This window comes from Cavia porcellus, unplaced genomic scaffold, assembly GCF_034190915.1.
Source record: "Cavia porcellus strain 051 isolate PalLab524CR breed Dunkin Hartley unplaced genomic scaffold, mCavPor4.1 scaffold_13, whole genome shotgun sequence".
In the NCBI taxonomy this organism is placed as follows: domain Eukaryota; kingdom Metazoa; phylum Chordata; class Mammalia; order Rodentia; family Caviidae; genus Cavia; species Cavia porcellus.
In genome coordinates this window covers 59,017,319-59,041,453 of record NW_026947496.1, presented here as the reverse complement: position 1 = coordinate 59,041,453, position 24,135 = coordinate 59,017,319, and the positions used below count along the sequence as shown (strand labels likewise).

The 24,135-nt window shown below is 32.2% G+C and overlaps 1 protein-coding gene across 1 annotated transcript in view; it reads right to left on the bottom strand.

The window, feature by feature from the left end:
* The window catches only part of Cntn6 (contactin 6), a 312,209-nt gene extending 291,792 nt beyond the window's left edge, over positions 1–20,417 (bottom strand). The window contains exon 1 of the mRNA XM_063260270.1: positions 19,833–20,417. The gene's annotated coding sequence lies outside the window, so the exon portion shown is untranslated. The remainder of the gene's footprint in view (positions 1–19,832) is intronic.
* Between the last annotated feature and the right edge of the window lie 3,718 nt (positions 20,418–24,135).

Genomic DNA, 24,135 nt, shown 5'->3' with positions numbered 1-24,135 from the left:
AGATGGAAGCCTTGAATGAACAATATAAGAAACAAACAGAATGCATGAACCAGATTCACAGATACACAGAAAATAAAAAATCCATTCGACAGCTAGCAAAACTACTTTAGTAAAAGTGAAGATAGACTTTCAGACCTGGAAGACAAGATTGCAGCTAGTGAACAGTGTTATTTTAAAAATAACAAAGAATTTGGAAATATTAAAAATAACAAGCAAAACTACTTTAGTAAAAGTGAAGATAGACATTCAGACCTGGAAGACAAGATTGCAGCTACTGAACAGTGTTGTTTTAAAAATAACAAGGAATTACAAAATATTTTAAAATAACAAGGAATTAAGAAATAGCAATTCAACAGCTGCAAGATGATACAAACAATATACGATTGATAGGTGTAAATGAAAAAGTAGAGGACAACACAAATATCAAAAGACTATTTGCAGAAATAATAGCAAAAAATTTCCCAAACATGGAGAAGGAGAAGGAAACTGATGTACAGATAAGTGAAGCAGACAGAACTCTAATTAGCCATAACAAACATAAAGCTACATTCATAAAGCTACATACATAAAGCTACAAACATAAAGCTACATACATAAAGCTACTTATAATAATCAATAACCCAGAAATTCAACATAGCAACAGAATATTAAAAGCTGCAGGAGAAAAGACACAGATTACCTATAAAGGAAGGCCTATCAAAATCACATTAGACTTCTCAAAACAATGAAGTAAAGAAGAGCATGCAGTAAAGTATTTCAAAACCTATAGTAAAATGACTTCCAACTCAGATTGATGTATTCTGCAAAACTGTCCTTCAAAATTGACCAAGAAATAGGATACTTTCACAACAAAGAGCAGCTGAAAACCACCATACTAACCCTGCAAAGAATACTGAAAGATATTCTAAATAGATATCCAAGTAATTATGACTTCAAGAACCCCAAGAGAGAAAAAAAAAAAAAAAAAACTAAGTAGGGAAGACAAATAAAGAGAGGGAAAAGGTAAAGAACGAACAGCATTAATGATGAAATGACAAAAATAAGCAATACATATCAGTTATAACCATCAATGTAAATGGTCTCAATTCACCAATTAAAAGAAACAGATTGTCAGAATGGATCAAGTAACAGCATCCACCCATATGCCGTATATAAGAAACCAATCTAATCAAAAGGAAATTCATAGACTGAAAGTCAAAGGATGGAAAACAATACTTCATGCAATAGGAACCCCTGAAAAATCAAGAGTAGCTATAGTGTTTATAGAAAATGTGAACTTCAAACCAAGAATGATCCGAGATAAAGAAGGTCATTACATACTAGTTAGGGGAAAAATACAAAAGGAAGAGATAACAATCCTATATACATATGCATGAAATATGAAAACATCCAGCTACGTAAACAAATATTAATAGAAATGAAAAATCAAATAAGCAATAACACAATCATTGTGGGGCACCTTAACACTCCTTTGACACAGACAGAAAGTCAGCAAAGAAATAACAGACTTGAATCAAACTTATGAACCAATGGATTTTGTATATGTGTATAGGGTGTTCCCCCCAACAACATCAGAATATACATTCTTCTCAGTTGCACATGGGACATTGTCTAAAATAGACCATATTCTAGCCCATACAACAAGCTTAAGTAAATGCAAAAGAATTGAAATTTTCTCATGCATATTATCTGATCATAGTGCCATGATATTAGAAGTTAATGACAAAAGAAACTTGAAAATCCCCACAAACATGTGGATTCACAGCCGAATTCTACAACGAATTCAAAGAAGGCTTAATTCCAACACTCCTCAAACTCTTCAATAAAATTGAAAGGGAAGCAATTTTCCTTAACTCATTCCTGGAAGCAAGTATTGTTCTAATACCAAAACCAGAGAAATACCCAAACAAAAAAGTGAACTACCGGCCATCCTCCCTCATGAAAATAGATGCAAAAATCTTCAACAAAATACTGGCAAACAGAATGCAGCAAGTCATCAAGATTATACAACATGACCAAGTGGGATTCATTACAGGCATGCAAGGATGGTTCAACATACACAAATCAATAAGTGCAATAACATCATATCAAAAAAGCCAAAAATAAGAACCACATGATCATTTTAATAGATGCAGAAAAAAAAACTTTTGATAAAGTCTAACACTCTTGATAAGAACCTTATGGAATATTGGACTAGACATTCTTTATCTTAATTTGATAATAGCTATGACAAATCAACATCCAGCATCATATTAAACAGTCAAAAACTGAAAGATTTTACTCTAAAATGAGGAACAAGACAAGGCTATCCACTATCACCACTCCTGTTCAATATAGTGTTGTAAATATTAGCCAGAGCAATTAGGTTAGAGAGAGAAACAAAATGAATAAAGAAAGGAAGAGTTTAAACTACATTATTTGCAGATGACATATACTCCAATTAGAAGACCCTCAAGACTCCATTGAAAAACTTCTAGTTATAATAACCAAATTCAATAATATAGCTGGATACAAAGTCAACACTCAAAAACCAATAACATTCCTCTACACACACAACAAACTCACTCAGAGAGAAGTAAGAGAAACCCACATCCTTAACATCTAAAGAAATGAAATACTTAGGAATCAATCTAAGAAATGAAGTAAAAGATCTATTCAGTGAACATTACAATACTCTGAAAAAAGAAAGCAAAAAGATCTCAGAAAATAGAAAGATATACCTTGTTCATGGAAATGAAGAACAAACATTGTGAAAATGTTCCTTCTCCCACAATTCTTATACAGATTTAATGCAGTTCCAATCAAAATATCTTTAGCATACCCCACAAATCTAGGGAAATCATTCCTAAAATTGATCTGGAACCAGACAAGACCAAGAATAGCAAAGACAATTATGAACTTGAAGGCAAGGCAGGAGGCATCACAATCCGTGATTTGAAGTTATACAAAGCTACTGTGATAAAATCAACATGGAAAAAAAATGAGAACTGAAGATCGATGGAATAGATCGTAAGATACAACCACAACTACAAGCACATTCAGCCACCTCATCTTTACAAAGGAGTCAAACACATTCACTGGAAGAAAGATAGCCTCTTTAATAAGTGTTGCTGGAAAAACTGGCTTTCCATATCCCAAAAACTAAGATTAGTTCCATGTGTATCACCTTGCATTAATTAAAGTAAAAATGGATCAAAGATCTAAATATTGCAACAGAAACACAAAATATACTGGAAGACAAAGCAGGCAGAAATCTTGAAGACACAGGGATCAGCAGGGAATTCGTGAACAAAAATCAAACTGTATGGGAAATACTTCCCAAAATCCATAGTGGGATCTCATCGTATTAAAAAGGATTGCATATCAAAAGAAATTTCCAAAACAGTGAAAAGAAATCAAACAGAATAATTTGTACTGTCATTGTTTGAATGTCTCTCCACTTTTTATGCTTTGATTTTATTATTTGAACAAGTACTTCTAAGATACTTCTAACATAACAATATGTAACTTATCAAGTAGTGATTTCTTACTTTTTAAAAATTCTATATTATTTCTACCCTACCCCTTTTTTTCTGTTTTGCTTTTTTTCTCTAAGAAAAAAAAAATGAAAACCCACATTGGGAAAAGTCTTAGTCAACTTTCCCTCAGACAAAGGACATTTATCTAGAGCATATAAACAATTAAAAAAAATCAGACACCAAAGTTCAAAGACCCAATCCAAAAATGGACATCTGAGATGAATATAGACTTCACAGCTGAAGAAATACAAATAGCAAATAAATACACGAAAAAATGTTTGACATCATTGATCAATAGCGAAATGCAAATTAAAACAAACTTGAGATTTCATCTCACCCCAGAAAGAACAGCCAGGATCAAGAAAACCACCAATAACAAATGCTGGAGAGCCTGTGGGGAAAAAGGAACACTTCTGCACTGTTTGTGGAGTGGAGACTGGTGCAACCACTGTGGAAATCTGTATGGATGTTCCTCAAAAACATCCCATTTGGAGGTCCCATTTGACCCAGCTATTCTACTTCTGGGCATATTTCCAGAAGAACTGAAATCATCATATCACAGTGATATATTTATACCCATTTTTACAACAGTACAATTTATAATAGCTAAATCTTGTAAACCACACAAATGCCCATCAATTGATGTATGGATAAAAAAGATGTGTCATTTTTATACAATGGAATACTACTCAGCTATAAAGAGAGACCACATTGAGGATTTGGTAGGTAAGTGGAAGCAACTTGAGACTATACTCATAAGTGAAATAAATCAAACTCACATATGTCAGTAAGGTATTGTCTCTCTAGTGTAAGAAACTGAAAGAGTAAATAAGGTGCAAAATCTTCAATAAATACTGTTAAGGGGTAAGAAACTATTAAAAGAGGAAAAAAATAACAGGGAAAAGAAGAAAAGAAATTATACACTTAAGATTACTAAAATGATCGTTCTATCAATTCTACTAGTTCTTGGAACAAAACAGTTAACATCTATAGAATTAGATCAATTTTGTATGACTATATCTGGTAATTTGAGTAATTTCAAGATAACTATACAAAAAAACCAAAATTTGTTATGTTCCTACCACATTGTTTTGAAAGCCTATATTGTTATTGTTTTGGGCTCTTAGTTATAGTTATTTATTAGTTGCTGTGTTTTGCCTCTAAAACAGAAAGGATAGATGTACATGTATCAGCTTATATATGCCTAGAGCTACACTTAAAATGTTTACTATACTGGATTTTACAATGTGTGGTAGTATGAACAACTACATTGAAGAAAATGATGCATCATGGTAGACATTGCTGATTTCCTATAATTTTGTCTCGAAGTCCAATAATGCTGTTAGTCTTGGTTTCAGTTTGCTTTCAGTTATTTGAGTTTAATATGTATGAAGGTGTGGACAGCTTAAAATAAGAGACATTATGGTAGTCATTATTGATTTCCTATTGTCAGGTTTTGAAAGTTCTTAAGGCTCTCATTATTGTGTCTTGATTTCTTTATACTATTTTGATTTATATTAACTTATTCTGTGTAAAGTTATGAACAACTATTCCGAAAAAATCAAGAGACATTACGGCAGCCACTACTGATTCCTATTGTCTTTTTCTGAAATCCTGTATCATATGCATTGTTTTACTCTGCCCTGCCCTGCCTTGTTCTGTTTTGTTTTGCTTTTTGATGTTTTATTATCTTTAAAATAAAAAATAGTAAAATAAAATAAGGGTACCTCCATGACATGTCGTAAACCTTGAGCATAAGCAACAATGTGAAATTACAAACAACTAATACACAAGGGACATGGGCTGACCTGAACAAAATGAGCAGATACAAATTGTCCAAAACTATGGAATATTCAGCTCTTTGCTCTTTGATTAATGAAAAAAGTAATTTAAAGTTTATGTGTATCTAGTGAATCTATGTTTTTGTTTTTTTTTTTTTTTTTTTTTTTTGTGGATATAACCAGAAAGCATTTAAAACCTGTAACAGTATTTACAAGGGTGTGGAAAGCAGGCATACATTTGATTGAAAGCATGGGCAGAATTATACTCCTCCCTCTTTTCTTAGTACTTTGTCCTACAGAAATTAAATTCCTCAAGGGTTAGTATTTATCTCTGTCTATTAAGGTCCTGCTTCATAATAGGGAATTTAATTAATGTATTAATTCCACAAATATCGATTGAGTTCTTACAGGCAATTATCAATAAGACATGAGCTGACACATTTAAAAAGGTATATATAATTGGATATAAAATTTGGGCTCAGAGAAATTTATGTTAAGAAATAAAGGTTCAGATACAAAAATATTCATCATAATATTATTCATAAATTCTGAAAAAGCTAATGATAAGAGGGTAGTGGTTCAAGAAAACTATCTAAAATACTCATCTGGTAGAAGATCATTGTGCCTAAGGAGAATATTTAATGATTTTTGAAAATGCTCACAATACATAAATTTAAATAAAAACAAATTATAAGTCAGATCTTGCAGATTTATCTAAATGTTGAGGTACACACACACACACACACACATACACACATGACTGAAAGGATACCAAATGCTGAGTGACAGAGTAAAAAGTAATTCATACTTTCTCTTTAATTTTCAAACTCTACATAATGAAACATGTATTGTCTATAAATAGCCAGACAGCAATTATTAAATATATTGTGGCTTTTATTCATTTTTCTTCATACATTACATATAGTTTGGTAATGGTATTTAATAATTTGAGGTAATCGGAAAATATTGAACAGATTTCACTACCTTAGTTTATAAGAAGCACAGGCTTGGTGGAGGCTCTGTTTCCCAGGGAAAAGCAGCAGGGAAGTGCCCTCCACCTCTCGCCTCCCTCCGCCCCTGACAGCTGGACAGTCTGAGATGTTAATAACTGAAGTGGGGAAGCAACCTGACATTTACATTATTTGATCAACTTGGCAGGCCGGGCCAGTGGTCTGGGCAATTATATAGAGGACAGCGATATATAATACAGTAGCGATTGTGGATTTCCTACTGTCCTATTACAGCTTTGCTTATTTCATTTTCTGTTTCACTCTCTTTAAAAAGAAAAAAAAAACCACTGGCTTACTGTAAATTAATAATATTCAGGTGAGGGTGTTGGGTCATGTGATTAAAAAGTTCTGTAAATATGCAAATAATATGAAACTGTACTTTGATTAATTTATAAGAAGATTCTTGATTCCTTGGATTAACTAGAGTATAATATATCACCATAAAAATAGAAGGACATGTATTTTTTCCTGCAAATATGTGTTTTCAAATATGTGTTTCTTTGTGTAGCCCTTTGGTATTTCTCATTAAATGGAAATACTTAATTTTCTTAACAAACCTAAAAATTAAATAATTTAATAATTAATAATGCTGACTTTTTTGGTACAAACTAAAATTAAAAAGATCAGTCCACAACTGATAGCCAGGAATATGTGCTTACATACAAGACACATATGAAATTGTTTATTTACAAGAGGGAGGCTCCTCTCCATTCTGTTCACAATTCCATCAAGCAGTCCCTGAAATAGCATCTATCAGATGACAATACACAGCTGATAATTGTGAAATTAATACATTAATGAAAATATTCGGTCTGCTGTGAATCAGGCACCAAATAATCAAAAAGGCATAAGATGAGGTTCAAAGCCATGAAAGACAGTCCAGAGGATGGTAGTCATTTTCCTGATAAATTAATTTTCTGTCACCCGGATGTCCATGAATACAGTACATGTAGGAAAAGTCTCAGAAGCCTGGTGAGATGATGTGGTTTATATCTAGATGTCTTCTAGCATGATTGGACAATCAGGCCTTTTAGCTGATTTGCCATTAGGAGGTTTTGTCACACAGCTGGAAATGTTTTTTTTCTGTTCCCACCTCCTCCCTTTCCTTTCTTTCTTCCTGGATGACAAGAGATGGGCAGATTTTCCTCTCCTATGAGACCATGCTGTACTGCCCTTCTTTGGAACCCGTGGTCTATAGATTGAAACCTTTACAATCTGTGAGCCAAAATATATGTCCCCCATATTGTGGGTGTCAGATATTGTGCCCCAAGATATGAGAAAAGTGGGAAAGTGAATAAGAGCCAAGACAATATATATATATATATAATCCTTTTTTCAATTATCTGTGAGAGTGATATTGACAACTATCAGTGTACTGAAATGTAGTTTAAACTTTAACTTTTTCTATTGCTTCATTATTAGTATATGTAATTGAATTAAAATATTATCAGTGTTGATAGTTCTATATATTATATGGTTGTCTGAATTATCCAGAACGTTTTGACTAACTGAAGACAGTTTTATTACAGACACATAAGTTACACACAGCCATCTGCTAGGCAGTAAGAGAGGCCAGGCCTGACATAGAAGTAGAACAGAGATGAGGCTGAGTTGACAGAAACTAAGCCACAAGATGGAGACACGATGGCTAGGCCTGCAAGCCTCCCCACAGATCAAAAGCAATCTCAAAGCTGTGCATAATTAGCACTATTGTGTCCAATAACCTTAAGCAGTATTTACAAAAACTCGAGACAATAAAGTGAACACTTAAGTGACCAGAACACTGACAGTCACAAATACCCCTTCCAGAAATGTCATGTTCTACTTCACACTATGTACACTTGCTACATTATTGTGTTTTTCTAGTAAATAAATATTACCTAGATAACTACTTACATCTTATAGGTTGATTGCATTTTAACCTAAAATAACCTGTGATGTGATTTTGTTGTATGAAACTCCCCTAGATGAAGAACTTGAGCTGTAAATCACCTTCAGGAACTCTGCTGCCTCTCGGGACTCTCTCTCATTAAAACTTCTCATACTTTTAGCCCCTTTTGTCCTTCACTCTGTTTTTCAGCATTCTGAGACATTAACTCAGCACATGAAAGATGTCAGGAGTTATTTCTCTATCCTAATAATTTCCTGTGTAGAGGAAATAATGAAAGAAAATAGTATCTAAGGACTAAGGTGCTGAATAAAAATTATTATAGGATGTTTAAAGATATGTTCATGAATCTTCAGACCTCACTGTTATACACTGATTTATTTGTAGTTCCATCTTTCTCTTTGAAAAATCATTTTTACCTATGAAATAAAAGAATCTACTAATCACAATAGTTTTCTCTGGCACTGTTTGTGTGTATAAATGTATGAAAATTTATATTTTGTTTTCTGTGCTAAGACAACTATGGTGGCAATGAAGTTATTTAGGAACTCTCTTACCATAGAATCTGCAATTATTGTTACTATAGGTGGCTCTATATATCTGTAGGACAAAAGACTGTAACAAGAGAGAACTCAAAAATAAGAAAGCTTTTAAGCTCAAATCTTCCTATATGTTGACTGCTTATCTACAAGGCACTTAGACACAATCTTCACAAAGAAACAACAAAAAATAATCACTGCCTTCAGAAAAAAATATGTATATGTATTAGAACTCCTGTGTAAATTCAAAAAGAATTCTTTTGAATATACACTTTTGTGTTAATAAATTTAATTATATATTGAAATGTCATGATTAATGTATCCAAAAGCACTTCAGGTTCAGAATTAGGCATACTTTAGAGTCTGGTGACCAAAGTTAAATGTATAAAAATCATATATACATTTTTTGCTGTTTCAACAGTTTTACTGGTGAATAGCTGACACATCTTAACTTACGTAATTTTAAGGTGTACAGTGCAATGTTTTGATGTATTTCTATACCTGTGACACTGACATAATTAAGACAGTAAACACACTCATTATCCCCAGCTCATAGGGACTCAACTGCCAATTATAGTCCTCCTTCCCTTTCCTTGCCTACCCACCCTGAGCTGTTCTTCAGGCAACTATAGATCTACTTTTAGTCACTATAGATCAGTTTTAATGATCCAGGGCTTCATTTACATAATATTATACATTTTGAAGCAAGAGGCGATATTTTGAAGGGGACTAATGTTAATGCATCTTTTACTGTAATACATTTATTTATTTCTATTTGTACATGTATGGAGTGCATGATGTTGCCACTCATCTTAGGGATTCAGTACACACACTGAACAGACCTGGATTCTTTTTATTCTCTTTTGCCTCCCAAACTAGCTCCTTCCTCCTACTCCTGATTCCCTTCCCCAATTTCCATTATCATCACTACTGCTACTGCTAATACTACTACTACTATATAAACATTGCATTCATTGAGGGTAGTGGCACATGTCTTAAATTTTTATGTGCCCTTATCTTTTCCTTCTACTCCTACCCTCAAACACTTCTTTTCACTTTCAAAAGATCTGTCTCCTTGTTTCCTCTTATCAACCTATTATTTTGCTCTTTATTTCCACATTGGTTTTCTCAAATGATAGAAATTGGCTGGGAGTAGTGGTGCACACCTATAATCTCGGCATTCAAGAGGCTGATGCAAGAGGATTTCTCTGAGTTTGAGGCCAGTATGGGCTATAAAGTGAGTTCAAGGTCAGCCTGAACTGTATGCGTAGTGAAACCCTGTCACAAAAAGGGGGCGGGGGGAGAAACTATATGCTTGTGTGATTCATTTATTTCACCTAACATTATGTTTTTATGTGTATCCATTTTCTTACAAATTTCTTGAATGTATTCAGTTTTATAAATAATTCCTTGTACCAACCGTAGACTAAGGGTAATTTTTTCATTCCAACAAACCATTAAAAACTTTAGTTTTACATCAGTCGATAACAAGTACATCAGTCAATGACAATTTGCACTTATTGTGATTTTTGACATACTCTTTCTCTACTGCTCCTTTTTTTAAACTGGAGGTACTAGCAGATGTCAGAAAAAAAATAATGTTCCATTCCTAAGAGTGCTATTCTAATAAACATAACGTAGTCTAAATATTTGCAAAGTTCTTGAAGAACACTTCATACAAAACTTTTCATACAATCCTTTTTGACATATGAAGATGAGAAAAAACAGATTAAGTAAAATTTAAAATGATGTACAAATAAAATACTTGACAGTAAAATTTCTAAATTTTTTGAGAGTTCATGCATATTAGTCTCTTAAACACATGAGTAATATATTACTAATAATTTCACCAAGTATATTGAGTATCAGATTCTTGCTAGAATGGGAAATCTTTTAAAAATACTTTTAAAAGAATTAACTGGTAACCATACAGAATTCAGTTATGAGTGATATTAGCACTTTGTGCTCTGAGTCTAAAGCTGTAAAAAGTTATCAACCTAGATAAAGTTGGGTATTTGCAAAAAAAATTTATCCTGCATTTGCAGTTTTATTCAGTGGATGCCATCTAAAGGAAAAATTGCTTGGTCTCAGTTAAGAGGATATCACTGAAAATTATTATGCTAACAGTTTTTTTTAAATAACTGCTTATATATTTTAAACATAGGAATTAATATATCTGCCATTACCAAACAATATTTAAAACTAGTTACTACCCAGTGTTCCTAAATTTTTCAAAGGTTTTCCACACATTTTCTCATTCTGTGAATTGTTCTTTTATACTAAATTGAGAATGTTACTATATTATAATAGTTGTAGAATTCATGGGAAGATAAATTTAATTTATTTTATTTATTGGATTATATTGAAGAAACTTACCAATGATTTCAAAAATATTAGTAAATCTATTCATCTATTGAGCTTTTTAATTAAGAAAAACATCACCTTTAATTGCTAGGAAAAATTGGTTAAAAACTTTATACAAACTTCTAGATCTAGTTTTTAGAATGCTCATATGCCTTCAGATCTAAAGAAAAACTGACTGTAATGAAAACTTACCAAAGAAGTATATGAATCTTTAAGAATAAAAGAAAAAAAAATATATATATAAGGAAGTCAGAAAGTTTGTTGACTCATTATGTGAAAGAAAAGAAATGGGAAAAACTCTAGTCAACTGGAAGTGTACGGAAGCACGTGGCACTGTGAGATGATGCAGAAAATCAGCTTTTGCATTACAAATACATACAAATGCTACCTAAGAATAAGACAGTTTTTAAACAGTACCCACAGCCAAGATTGGAATAAGAAAGACAAAAGCTCTGGAGCTCAAAATGAAACAAAAGTACTTTAAACATGGGAATCTGCAGGAATCTGGCTGTGATTCAGGGTAAAAAAAGGTGTCCCCCAGAAGTAAGTACAAGACTAGATTTTGGCCAAGCCAGATTATAAGGCTTAAAGTTATTCTATCCCTATGATATGACAATTTGTGGCAAAAAAAAAAATTCAGTAATCCAGAACAGGAGGGAAATTTTAGAGCCACTCTGGAATAGCAATCCAGTGTTATTGAGAAATACACACAAGTAAAATAAGGCTGGTCCTCAAGGGAACTGATCTGGTGAAGGTGAATTTATCATAGATGAAAACCGTAAGCACCAGGAGAAATGAATCATGAAGAGGAATATCCTGCAGACCAAAATAATGAAAACATTGCCACTGAAACTGGAAAAGAGTGTAATACAATCCTAAAGTAAGCTTACATAATTTTTGAAAATCTAAAGAATAGAAGAGTAGCATAGCCATAGAAATTACAAAAATTGCAGATTTTTTTAAAAAGACAATATAAAATACAAATTTAAAGAAACCACAGAGAATGCAACACTAATGAAAGGAAGACATTAAAACATAAAAAAGTAAATCTAATACAGAAAAACAGAAAGCTGACATACTGAATGAATTGTTCATGATGTTGAAAATAGAGTAGTATTAAAACATGAAAGGCAAATATACAATAACTGACACGTTTTCAAAGTTGAATCAAAGCAAGTTTAAGAAACTGCAGAAACTAAAAGAAATCCATTTTAAGCAACTCTACAGTTGCTTTAGAGTTGCAGGTCAATAGTTCAGCAATGGAATAGCACATGAGAGGCTCTGGGTTCAATCCTAGCAATGAGAAAAAAATAAAAAGCAACAACATGGAATTACACATATTGGTGGATTTGAACCTATCTTTGTATGGAAAAGAAACAGTATCAACCACAATAAAAAGGCAAGTCTACAGTTATTTAAATAAGACTATAAAACAGTCTTTTCAGAAGTAAAATTATATCTCAGAGGATGATGGAACAGAATACATAAAAAGTTTTCAGAAAAAAACACTAATCGGTAGGTAGTCAACAATAGTATTATTTTAGAAAGTGAACAAATAGTTTCCAATGGTATTTCTAGAAGCAATTTCAAATTTTCTTCAATATGAAAAATGATCTAAAGAGATACACTTACACTACCAAAATAAGTCATATATAAAAACTCTGGAAAATAAATCATACATTTAAATACACATTGGCAAGAATATTTGGGATAGTCTACTATGAAATGGTATCTTGGCAACAACTTAAACAAGTCATTGTCTTCTTTGTTCTGTCTTCACATTTTATTAGTATTGTATATCTTTTTAGAAAATACAAAGTTGTTCTATATGTTAGCATATTTATATTCAATAAAATCTAGTAAAGACTGCATATAATTTTAAAGTCAATTTAAACTAGAAAAAAATGAATAAGCAATGTTGCATAAATTTTATAGAGTACAGTAAAATAAAATTTAAAAAACATTGTCAGAGTGTAATGTGAGAATTCCAATTCTAATGAAAATCATAATAAATGTAGATGAATTGCATATTTATTAAAAGATGAATATTCTGAGGCAGGAAACAGCAAAGATTGTGAACAAAGCAATCCTGTTATTATCTATACAACTTTTCACACTTGTGTAAAAGTGTTTAATATAAAATAGAAATGGAACACAGCATTAGTGGGGCAGTTAATATATACTAACAAGAAAATGTGTAATTTAAGTATGTTAATAAGAAAATGGGTAATTGAAGTATAATATTCATAAGATGAAACACTGTAGCCAGAACATATATGTATTTAACAGGTCTAAAGTCTAATGGAGAACGAATTTAGCAAATTAGATTATATAAATTTATTTTCAGCATGATGATATTTATAACAGCATGATACAATTTTCATATAAGCATAACCATAGAAAAAAAATTAAATAAGTGACTACAATCCATGGAAATGCAGAAGAATGAACTATAGAGAGTGACATTGTAGTCCCTATTATCATACTTTTGCTTGTTTCATGAATATAGAAGGTAAACATGCAATGGAACTTAGCACTTGATAATTGTGAATGGTGGAAATTTATAATCATCACATTTTAGGGAGCTGAGTATTTAATATTCCTTACTTTAACAAAAAGTGTTTATACAGTGCTGCATAATTTTACAACCTCCTACAAACTGAAAAACCATGATGATATTCAAAGTTGTTTGTTGAAAGTGTGAAAATATTTTTTTAAAAAATTACCTAGTTTTAAAAAATAGAGTCAATGGGCATGATCTTGTATTTACAGACTCTACATAGAAGTCGAGATGGACTATTTAAACATATAATAACTCTACAAGGAAGATATTGCAATAAACTGTTGAAAAAAACATCTACAGAAAAAAATTGGAAACTAATGGGAAGATATTTATGTTTTATTTTAGTGCATTTCTTATAATTGTAAATTATTATTGTCTGGAGATACATGCATTATCCTGAGAAAAATACAGAAAAATGAGTAACATAAAAGAAATGAATAAGAATTTTATAATTTTTTTCTGAAAAAAGAAATTAGTTTATTTTCTTATGCTTTTCTATGCACTGCTTTCATAATGAGATAATTAAATAAACATTTTTCCTTGATCAGGTTCAGTTGTTTCTTGTATAAAATCATTATTTCTATTTTTAGGCTGTATGGATCCAATGATTATTATCCCTTAATCTTTTTACAATGTTCTTTGAACTCTAGTCTCTCCTCCAATTATAATTCACACTCCAAATTTAATTCTCTACTAAATACCCTATACAATTGATTAAATGATGATTATAATTTTCATTCATTTCATTGTTTTATTTTTACCCTACTGATCCCAAAGCTCATAGACCAAAATTATAATAGTAATAATAATAAAACAATAATTAAACAATGAATACAGAGTGTTTTTAATTGCTACATTTTCTTCCAAAATTTATTCCACACATTAAAATGTTCAATTCCCTTAGCAATACTTTGAAATCAAAGTTGTTAATATCTACATTATGGATGGAGAAACTGAGGCAAATGGAAACTAGAGCTATGGACAGCTATTCAGAGAATAAGTCCCACGCGTGGCACCTGCGCCTAGGCACCCTGGCTCCAGAGTCTTGTGCTTGCTGTTTCTGACAGAGAATGAAAATGATTTCACCAATAAGATCCTTAGTTTTTTTTTTTTATTACATAGACTACAATATAACTCTTCAATGGTTTCTTTAAAGATTCATAATATCAACATAATTTCATTTGTTCATTCATTTAATTGGAAAATATTTATCATATTTTTTTACCTAATAGACTTCACAAAAATTAATTCAGCAAATAGTTATTTATATTATGATGATGAAAGTTCATTTGCAAATTACCTTAGAATTCATTAGAAGACAGGAAAGCAGGTCAAAGACACCATCAACATAAACTAATGTAAGGCGCTGTGAGAAAGTAAACTGGAGCCTCTATGTTTTCCCCTCACCTGGCCTGTATTAGATGTTCACTATAGCAAATCTTTGCTAGTCTAGAATACAAACAGTACATAGCACACACACACACTTTAACTAGAACTGTTTTTTGTTTAAACGAGTCACACTGTTCTAATAAAATTGTCATTTAAAAGAAATCTTGCAAACTAAAATTTGTGACTTAGAATTTATCAAATAAGATAATTTTTATTTATTTTTTTTTCTACAGAAACAACAGAGGAAAAAAAAAGTAGTGAGGGGGTGGTGATGATGCAGAAGCAAAGCCCGAGATCCTCTGTTCTCAATTGCTGTGTGTGTGGACACAATACCTGAGCACAGAAGCTTCTTATTTCCTCTGTTTCTGTGTTTGAGAGGCATCAGTAAAATCTGAACAACTTCTTTCTCTTAATTTCAGCAGGCCACCGATTGTGCAAAAACCCTGCAGGTTAATGAATGGCTGGAGAGGTAACTGGAAGAAGCAAAGGAGGATCTAAAAGACCACAACGGAGACTCATACCTTAATGGTTTTACAATATGCTGTGTCAGCCACTGAAGTGACGATCAAGAGAATAAATGTCCCTCAAATTGATGATGACTAACATTCTGGAGTAAAGCAATTATATATATATATATATATATATATATATATATATATGCATGAATAACTAACATCTCAGTGCTTCCATTAACTAGTTAACTTCATTCTGAAAAAATAAATAATACTTGAAGGAATCAGCAGGAAATACTTTTTGTTTACAATTTCAAAGATTTTATTTTTATTTAGAAAATTTAGTTTAAGTAATTAAATGAAAAAGTTTTTTTAATGTTTCCCCTCTAACACATGCATGAGTTCTCTTACTACTGAATTCTGAAACATAAAGATAAGTTTATGTCACTTGATAAACTTACAATGATATGTTGCTATTATACAAAATTGATAATTTACATTACGGTTCATTATTAGTGTAGTATATTCTATGGATTTTAACAAATGTGCATTTACATGTACCTGGATAGTATCATTCAGAATAGTTTCAATTCCTAGAAATCCTTTGAGATCTGCCTATCCATCTCTCATGTAAGTATTTTGAAAGAAAAAGAATATTGAAGGAAATAAAAAGCAAGAAAGGTAATTGCCAAATGTAAATCTCAAAGACAGCCACAGTTTTGAGAAAGTGCTTCACTGCTCTCACATAGTTTTAATATCACTGAAACAATTCCTGTTTACATATTTTAAAATGGAAATTTATTAGCTAAAAAACATATCAGGGAATAAAACAAAATAAAAAATCATACAGGTGAACAAAAATATCTCAGAGCTAAAAGGTACAGTAGAAAACAAAGTAGCATAATACACCTAATTGGATATCACGACTACTTGGATATCACAATATGATAGAACACCTTTATGAAATAAAACTGAATTCACTTAAAAAGTATAAAATTAAAAATAACGTTGGATAGCGTGTTATGGTTTCTGTCTAGATGTCCCATCAAAGCCTTGTGTGGTCATGGGCTTTTCGAAGGGTGGTAGAATCTAGAGCATGTGATGCTGGGATTGAGGATGTGTGATTAGTGAATCAGTCCACCTTTGCTTTGGCATAGTTCTGCCAGGGATTAAGAGAGTAAGTATTATACCCACCCTAGGGCAAGTGGCCTTCATACAATAAAGGGACAGGAAGAGTCTTTTTTTTCTCCTTGCTTGCTTTCTGCTGCCATTAACTGTTTTATTCTCTTTGATGCCCCTCTGCTATGCCACCTGCCTAGGATCTAGCTGATTATGGACTGAAACCTCTATAAACTATGGGCTAAATAAACCTCCCCATCTTTAAACTTTGTGTGTCAGGTATTTTGTTTCAACAATGAGAAAAAAGTAACTAAAACAGTACGACAGCTGTGGAAGACAAGCAAATAAGATCCAATCTGTTCATAATTGGTGATTTTGAAGAAAAAGTGTAGTGGAACAAATAGCCAAACCCTACTGGAGTGGGGAATCCATGATGAAGAAAAATGCAACACACACACACACACACACACACACACACACACAAATCACTATATGAAAGACTCATAATAAACAGGATAAACATTAAGAAAATATTAATGAAGACAGAGCAGCTGTGAAGCATTTTATGACCATAATAATAAAGAAAGCTAAGTGTTGTTTGGACATTCAACAGTAAAAGGCAAGTCACACTCAACCATGGAAATTTCTACAGAACTACAATATTTTCAATATGGCAAGAGTTCCTAGCAATTCTAGAAGTGTGTATACATTTCTGAAAGGAAGCACAAAGTCATTCTAAAAAGTTAGCTAATATTTCACATAAAAATATTCAGATGATTAGATAATATAGCATGTATGATTATATCTTTGGTACAGCATTTAACAAGTAAAATCCAATAACCTAAAACCTAAAAGTAAATAAACATTTGTGGCAAAGGAATTGATTCTTTCAAGTTTGAAATGAGTCTAAATGAAGACCACAGAAAAAGAGCTGGAACCTAAGTATAATACATCTCAATAATGTAAAATTGATAATAGAATTTATATTCAGGAGTTATAAGCAGTGTTGAAATACATAAAATACATATGCTAATTTACCTTACTATTGTAATAAGGACTTAAGAGGCTACTTGACACTTAAACTTCTATCCTAAGAAAAGACTCAAAACTATATATATATATAACTAAAACCTTCCCTGAGAAGACATATTTACCTGAAATGTAGCAATTTTCTCAGTTCCATTCAGCTGCATTCTTTTTGGTTTAACAAAATAAAGTTGTCATTCTAGTAATGACTGTCCATAATTGATCATGCTATTATATTTTGAAATGTTTCTTACTTTAACAAAGGATATATTGCAAGAAATCATTTCTACAAAAACAACACCCCCTTCTCTCCCTCTCCCAGCTTCCCCAACTTATCTTGTTACCTAAATTTAGCCATGAGGATAATCTCCAAATCTCATGATAGTTATTTAAGGGTGACAGGATTTCTTTTTGAAGTTTTAGGTTTAACCAGAATCATTTTTAAAGAGTATACCTTATGCTGCTGCATTCTAATTAATATGCTATGTATATATAAAATGTAACTAAATAAATTAGCAAATATTTCATAGTCTATCTTCTCATAGAATAACTTAAATGGTACAAATTTACATTAATGCTAGTGAGTATAATAGAAAAATGTAAGTATCCAATCAATCTTATATATCTCAAATTATTTTTGCAACTTGATTTTTTAAATCTAAGATCTGACAAAATACAATAATCGTTTTCTGAAAAATATTAAACTAGTTTATTTTAATTTGGAAAGTTACAGGAAATTTTTTTAAAAATAGCCTGGTACTTCCCAAGAATTGTACAAAGGAAGTAATGCAATGCAGCTGTTTATAAATGATGGACTTTTTTGCTAAGATGTGATAAGTTATGCATTTATATAACCTCATATGAAGCCTAATATAAAAGTTGCCAGCTTTGAAATCTTTAGTCTGTACAGCCATGATTACTGCTAATCAAAAGAAAAGAAATCACTGAAGCATCAAAGATGAAATGACTCTGGATTTACTACACAAATTGTACCAATATTTTTGTGTGCATATGTTTGTTTTGTGCAAATATATATATTTTCATCTGTGTGCGAAGGAAGAGGGACAGAATAGATGCTTAACTGTCTTCTCTCATTACAAAACAGCACACATAAATTGGTGAAACATTCAATAACAACTTAAAAGATGATAAACAAATCCATCAGATAAATGAAAATTGCTCAAAATAAGTGATTCAATATTCAACATATGGCTCTTTCTTCCAGATATCTTTGAGAAACATTGTCAGTGTAGAATACAATTATGAATACTTCATTTTCCAAATTGATTTTGTATAATTCTACTGTTCTATTTTGTTTTCAATATAACTTCTATTTAGTCATTCTGTGAATGTTTCTCAGAGGACACAGCCAGGATGCTGATTATTTAAACATAAGTAATTTTCATTTGGAAAAGCAAGAACTCTCAATTCCAATTTTCTCTCAAGCCCCTTCCAATGTTACAGTATCCTATTAACATAATAGGTTATATATACATGGCTAATTTCAGAGCTCCTAAAAGTTTTGTTCCTAAGTCATCAACTTCTGAAACTTTTCATAAAGTATTATAAGAACCTTACACTGACAAGCTTAACTAGTATAATTGGGACAAAAGATTCCAAAATATATTCTCTCAATTTAGATAAAAAGCAAATGCCATACAAAATTTGGTGAGCCCATTTGACCTCCAGTCTTGCCTTCTTCCTTTACCAAAACCCTCCCCCAGGAAACTTTTCATAACTATTCCTTTAAATCATCCATGGACACTGCATCAAACCCCACCCATCAACCCTTGGGTGAAAAAAAGAAAATAACAATCACATTTTCCCATCTGCTGTTACAAAAAGGGTGTGTAGCCATCAGAAAGTACCAGAATAAGCACTGTCATCCAGTCTTGCCCATTAGTTTTACTGCAGCAAAGACTACTGGAAAGCTGAAGATATACCTGTAGTCCCTGTTTTTCCTGGTTTGATCCTAGCCTCACAAGGTATGCGTTTTTTCCCTCACAAGGAATAAATGCATTTTAAGCATCAGCATCATAGAGACACAGCATCAATAATCAGTCACTTCTCACCCAACCCAAGCTTTCACCTGTTATGCTAATACAAAGACATTGAAAGGAAGAAAAGCAGCAGCTTGCCCGGCAATTTTCTCATTGCAGCAGACAGCGCAATTTTGTACTTACAGATATTACCAGGGAAATGTCTCAGGATCTTTACAATTTTTCTGCAGAACTCTGTTTCAAGCCCTCAGTCAGGCATGCTGTGCATCCAGGCAGAACCAAACCGTATGGAATGTCTATGCAGCTGGGAGATAATGGGACTCTTTCACCCAGCTGGGACCGCAAGCCTTTTATCCACTGAGTATTGCGTGGCTCCTCTCTGGTCTTAAGCATGAAATACGCTCCTCTCCTGCTGCATTCCTGACGGAACCTAGACAATTAGTTCTCGAGGCACATGTGCAAAGCTCCCGTTTGGAATATTCAAAAGGAAAATTCTCCCCACATTGAAAGCCAGTTCTATCTTCATCATGCTTCACAGAAATCAGAGAGCGCTGCGAGCAGCTGCCATTCCAGTGGCATGAAAGATTAAATTCATCCTCCTCTTTCTTTTACTAGAGATAGTCACTCCAGTCGGGTCATCAGAAAATCTCTCTTATTGAAAACTGGGTCACACTAACTACTTATTAGGTTTCCACAGGAAAGGAAGTATTTTCCCCGTTGGTTTCACTGCATTGTCATTTGCAAGCAAGATGAAGCCGGTCAAGGGTCTGCGCTGATTTAGACTATTCAAACCTAAGCTTTCTGATGCATGCCAGGAGCTCCTGCTACAAGTTAGAGAGAAAAGAAAAGGGAAATAGAATCAAAGGATCATAAGCACTACCACTAAAACCTAAATTATGTTTTGTAAATATCTGCACACTTCTTAAGGACATGAAAGTACATAAATAAAACAAACTCAAAGAAGTCAAAACAATCACTGTTACTCTCATAAGTAGCATAATCTTTGGAGGCAGAGAACAAGTGTGCATGTTTGTATAACATCTCTAAAAAATGAGTATTCTTTGTGTTTCACTTAGAGCACTCTGACGAAAGTTTTTAATATGCTCGGTTTCTGTCATTCATTTTTGATGAAATTAACTGCTTTGAAAATAAAGGTTAACAGTCAGGAAACGTATATATGCATATAGCAATATAGCACATGCAAATCACTATAACATGAGAGCAGAATGCTGTCTTAGACTTATTTTTATGCTAAAGTAAAAGGAAGTTATATTCCTAATACCTTATAGTAAATGGAGACAGGGACAATAAAGTTGCTAAGTCAACTACAGATACATAAAAATGTCTTGTCACCTCAGTTTCCTTTCATCTAAAGAACAAGCTTTGTATGACTACATTTCATGATATTATATGAATTTCACTGAGTGACATACTTCTGTAGTTTGTCAGTCTCACCTGGCATCACTCATCAAGGAGTAGTCACCACCATCAGGGCCTTCAGGTTATAAATGATGCTTCTTGGAAGAAGATAAAATCTAAAGAGATTCTCTTAGGCTTCTTTCCATTTCATGGGTAAATAAACTATATACATAGTTTTATTCAAGTGATAATTGTCTTAACTGAATGTCTACATTTTAACTTAAAGCTGTCTCTCACTCTCTAGACATATTTTTTTTTATCTGTGAAAATGCTAACATGAATTTGTTCTGTGGAGATCTGAGAACAAAAATCCTGATGCAGTAATTTTTTTTTCTATAAAGGAGAATTCACTCAATGTAAATGATATGCCTTTGTTCAAATGTCCAACACTCTTCCATAGTCAAAGACAGCTTACTGCTTTACTTCCTATTTTACTAATAAAGAAATAACAATCAGAAAAGACTCTCATTAAGTCCCTAACCCTGCATCTGTAGTCACGTACCAGCCCGGGTGCTCCTAGTGCCTTCAGTCTTGTTTCTAGGGTGAAGGTGAAGCTTGCTCATTTCTTGAGGCTACGCCCTCCATCTTACTCCCCACATGCCAGCCTTTCATACCTCTTTTCTGAATCATTAGCACTTTCTCTCTCCTTAGAGATCTGCAGCTATTTTGTCCAACTTGGTAATTAGTGTTTTTGACCTCACATTTCCTTCCAGTTTATGCTCCTTTCCCTGGTTTTTGTTATAATATTTTTTTACACTGCCTACATTTATTGTCTTTAATTCATTCTTTTTAATCCTTTCTTGACTCTTGTTAATCTTTTGTCTCCAGTGTCCCAGATAAATATCTCCTGTCATGGTCAACAGTGAGTCCAACAGTGTATCCAATAGTGAGCTAGGTTCTCACTTTACTTCATAAAACTATAACAATTAACAGATTATCAATTAATCTCCTTTATGCTGTTATTTAGCTTTCTGTTTTTCTGTCTCAGAACATTTTGTCAGCATCTTCTCACTTCTTTCATTTTTAAAAACTGAAAAACATGAAGGATCTATATTCTTAAGGTGTACATATTAAAAGTTACAACTCTGGGGAGGAAATGAAACAAACTCCAAATAAAAAACTATACCATGTTCATGAATTAGAAAACTCAATATATTTAAGAGGTCAATTACCTTTCAATGAGAACTTATCAGATGTTTTTTGGTAAAATGACACGTTATGCAAGTATTTATATGTAGATGAAAAGAAGTAAGTAAAATTAAAATGATAAATGGCAAAGTTTCTGAATTTATTTTTTGATTGCACAATTCATTACAAATTTCATGTGAGCAAAACGATTTAGTATTGCTAACATAGAGTAGAACATAACAGACCTTTCAAAAATGGATATGCATATGTATGGTCAATGATCTTGGAAAACTATATAAAGATAAGTCAGTGATAATGGCATCATAATTGAAGAAGTTGTGCTTGAAATAAGGATATTCACTTTAAAAAAATACCTTTCATATCTGTCTCAAACATACACACAAAATTAACTTCAAATTGATAACAAAATCAGAGGCAATGATTTAAACTTTACAGGAGCTTAGAGAGAAATACGTAACAAAGAAAGTAATAATTTCTTAGAACACATATGAATAGGCACACAAAAACATGAAATTTAAAACTGAAAAAGATATACTATATTTAAAGAAAGTTTAAAAAATAGCTGTTTTTGAAACAGTCACTAAGAATTTTTCTCCCACAATATCCAATATGAAGAGGCATTTTACAGAAATATCTTCTAGATATTTAAGTAAAAAAAATTGGTGCTCAAATAATTATCAAGTAGAAAAATGTAAATATCATGATACTAATAGACATCAAAGAACAAAAATACAGAAAGTTTTTGAAGACAAGAGCATTAGAAGTTTTATATCCTTGCTGGTTGGAGATCGAAGTGTTATAATTACTTTAAAAATCAATTTAGAAATTTGTTAAAATATTACACACACTTTCACCTGTGAGTCATTCAGAGGGCAGACAGGGGAAAGACAGAAATAAAGCCACAGTCTATATACTGGCCAGTGCCAGGGTTGGAGAGAGAACAGCCCCTACACACACCACTGCTCCATGAGGAACCAACTGATTGGGAGGTATTGTATTGTTTGAGTGACTTTCCAACCCAGAGCTAAGCAACCAGTTAGAGGATAACAATATGCAATTTCTACTGTCTTATCAATATTTCAATTGGTTTTATTGCTGTTTTATTCCCTTTAAAATTAAAGAGAAAAAAACGGAAGGAGTTAATGGGATCCAAAATGTACAATAGATATTGTGAAGGTGAAACGGAAGGAAATGTCTAAAAAGGGAAAGTGCTAGCCATTGTTAATTTCATATCATTTTCATTGTTTTGTTTGGTTGTTTTATTTTGTTAGACTCTAGTATGTCTGATGATATGGGAAGCTATTTTGAAGATACCAAAATAAATTAAGCCATTGGTGTCCTATTTGAAGTCATGTATCACTTTCATTGTTTTGTTTTGATTGTTTTATTCTGTTCTGTTTTACTTCATTTTATTGTCTTATGGTATAGATAGCTATTTTAAAGATAGCATGAGGCATTACGGTAGCTATTGTTGAGTTTCTATTATCATGTTTTGAAGTCCTGTATTGTTCTTATTGTTTTTTGTTGTTGTTGTTGGGCTTTATTCTACTTCACTTTGTTTTGTTTTGTTCTCTTTAAAATAAAATTTTTAAAAAAGACAGAAGGAAGAGATAACAGCCATTCTATAAAGGGAGACTTGATAATTGTGCTGTATTTTTGAGAATATAATTAGTGTTGATCCTCACTTTAGCATTCATTTAATGCGGTCTTTGAAAATTACTTCAATCACCAAATTACTGTGAAGAAGTTGCTTCTGTTTTTATACTTCAAACAGTTTGAGTGCTGCTTAGAGCTTCTATTATATCTTGTGATCTACAATTTGTTCCATGGGCCAAGGATGTTTTCTCAGTGCTACTTATTCTAAATTGGAAGATTTAAGAATATAAAAGAACTTTATTACATTTATACACTGTTTATA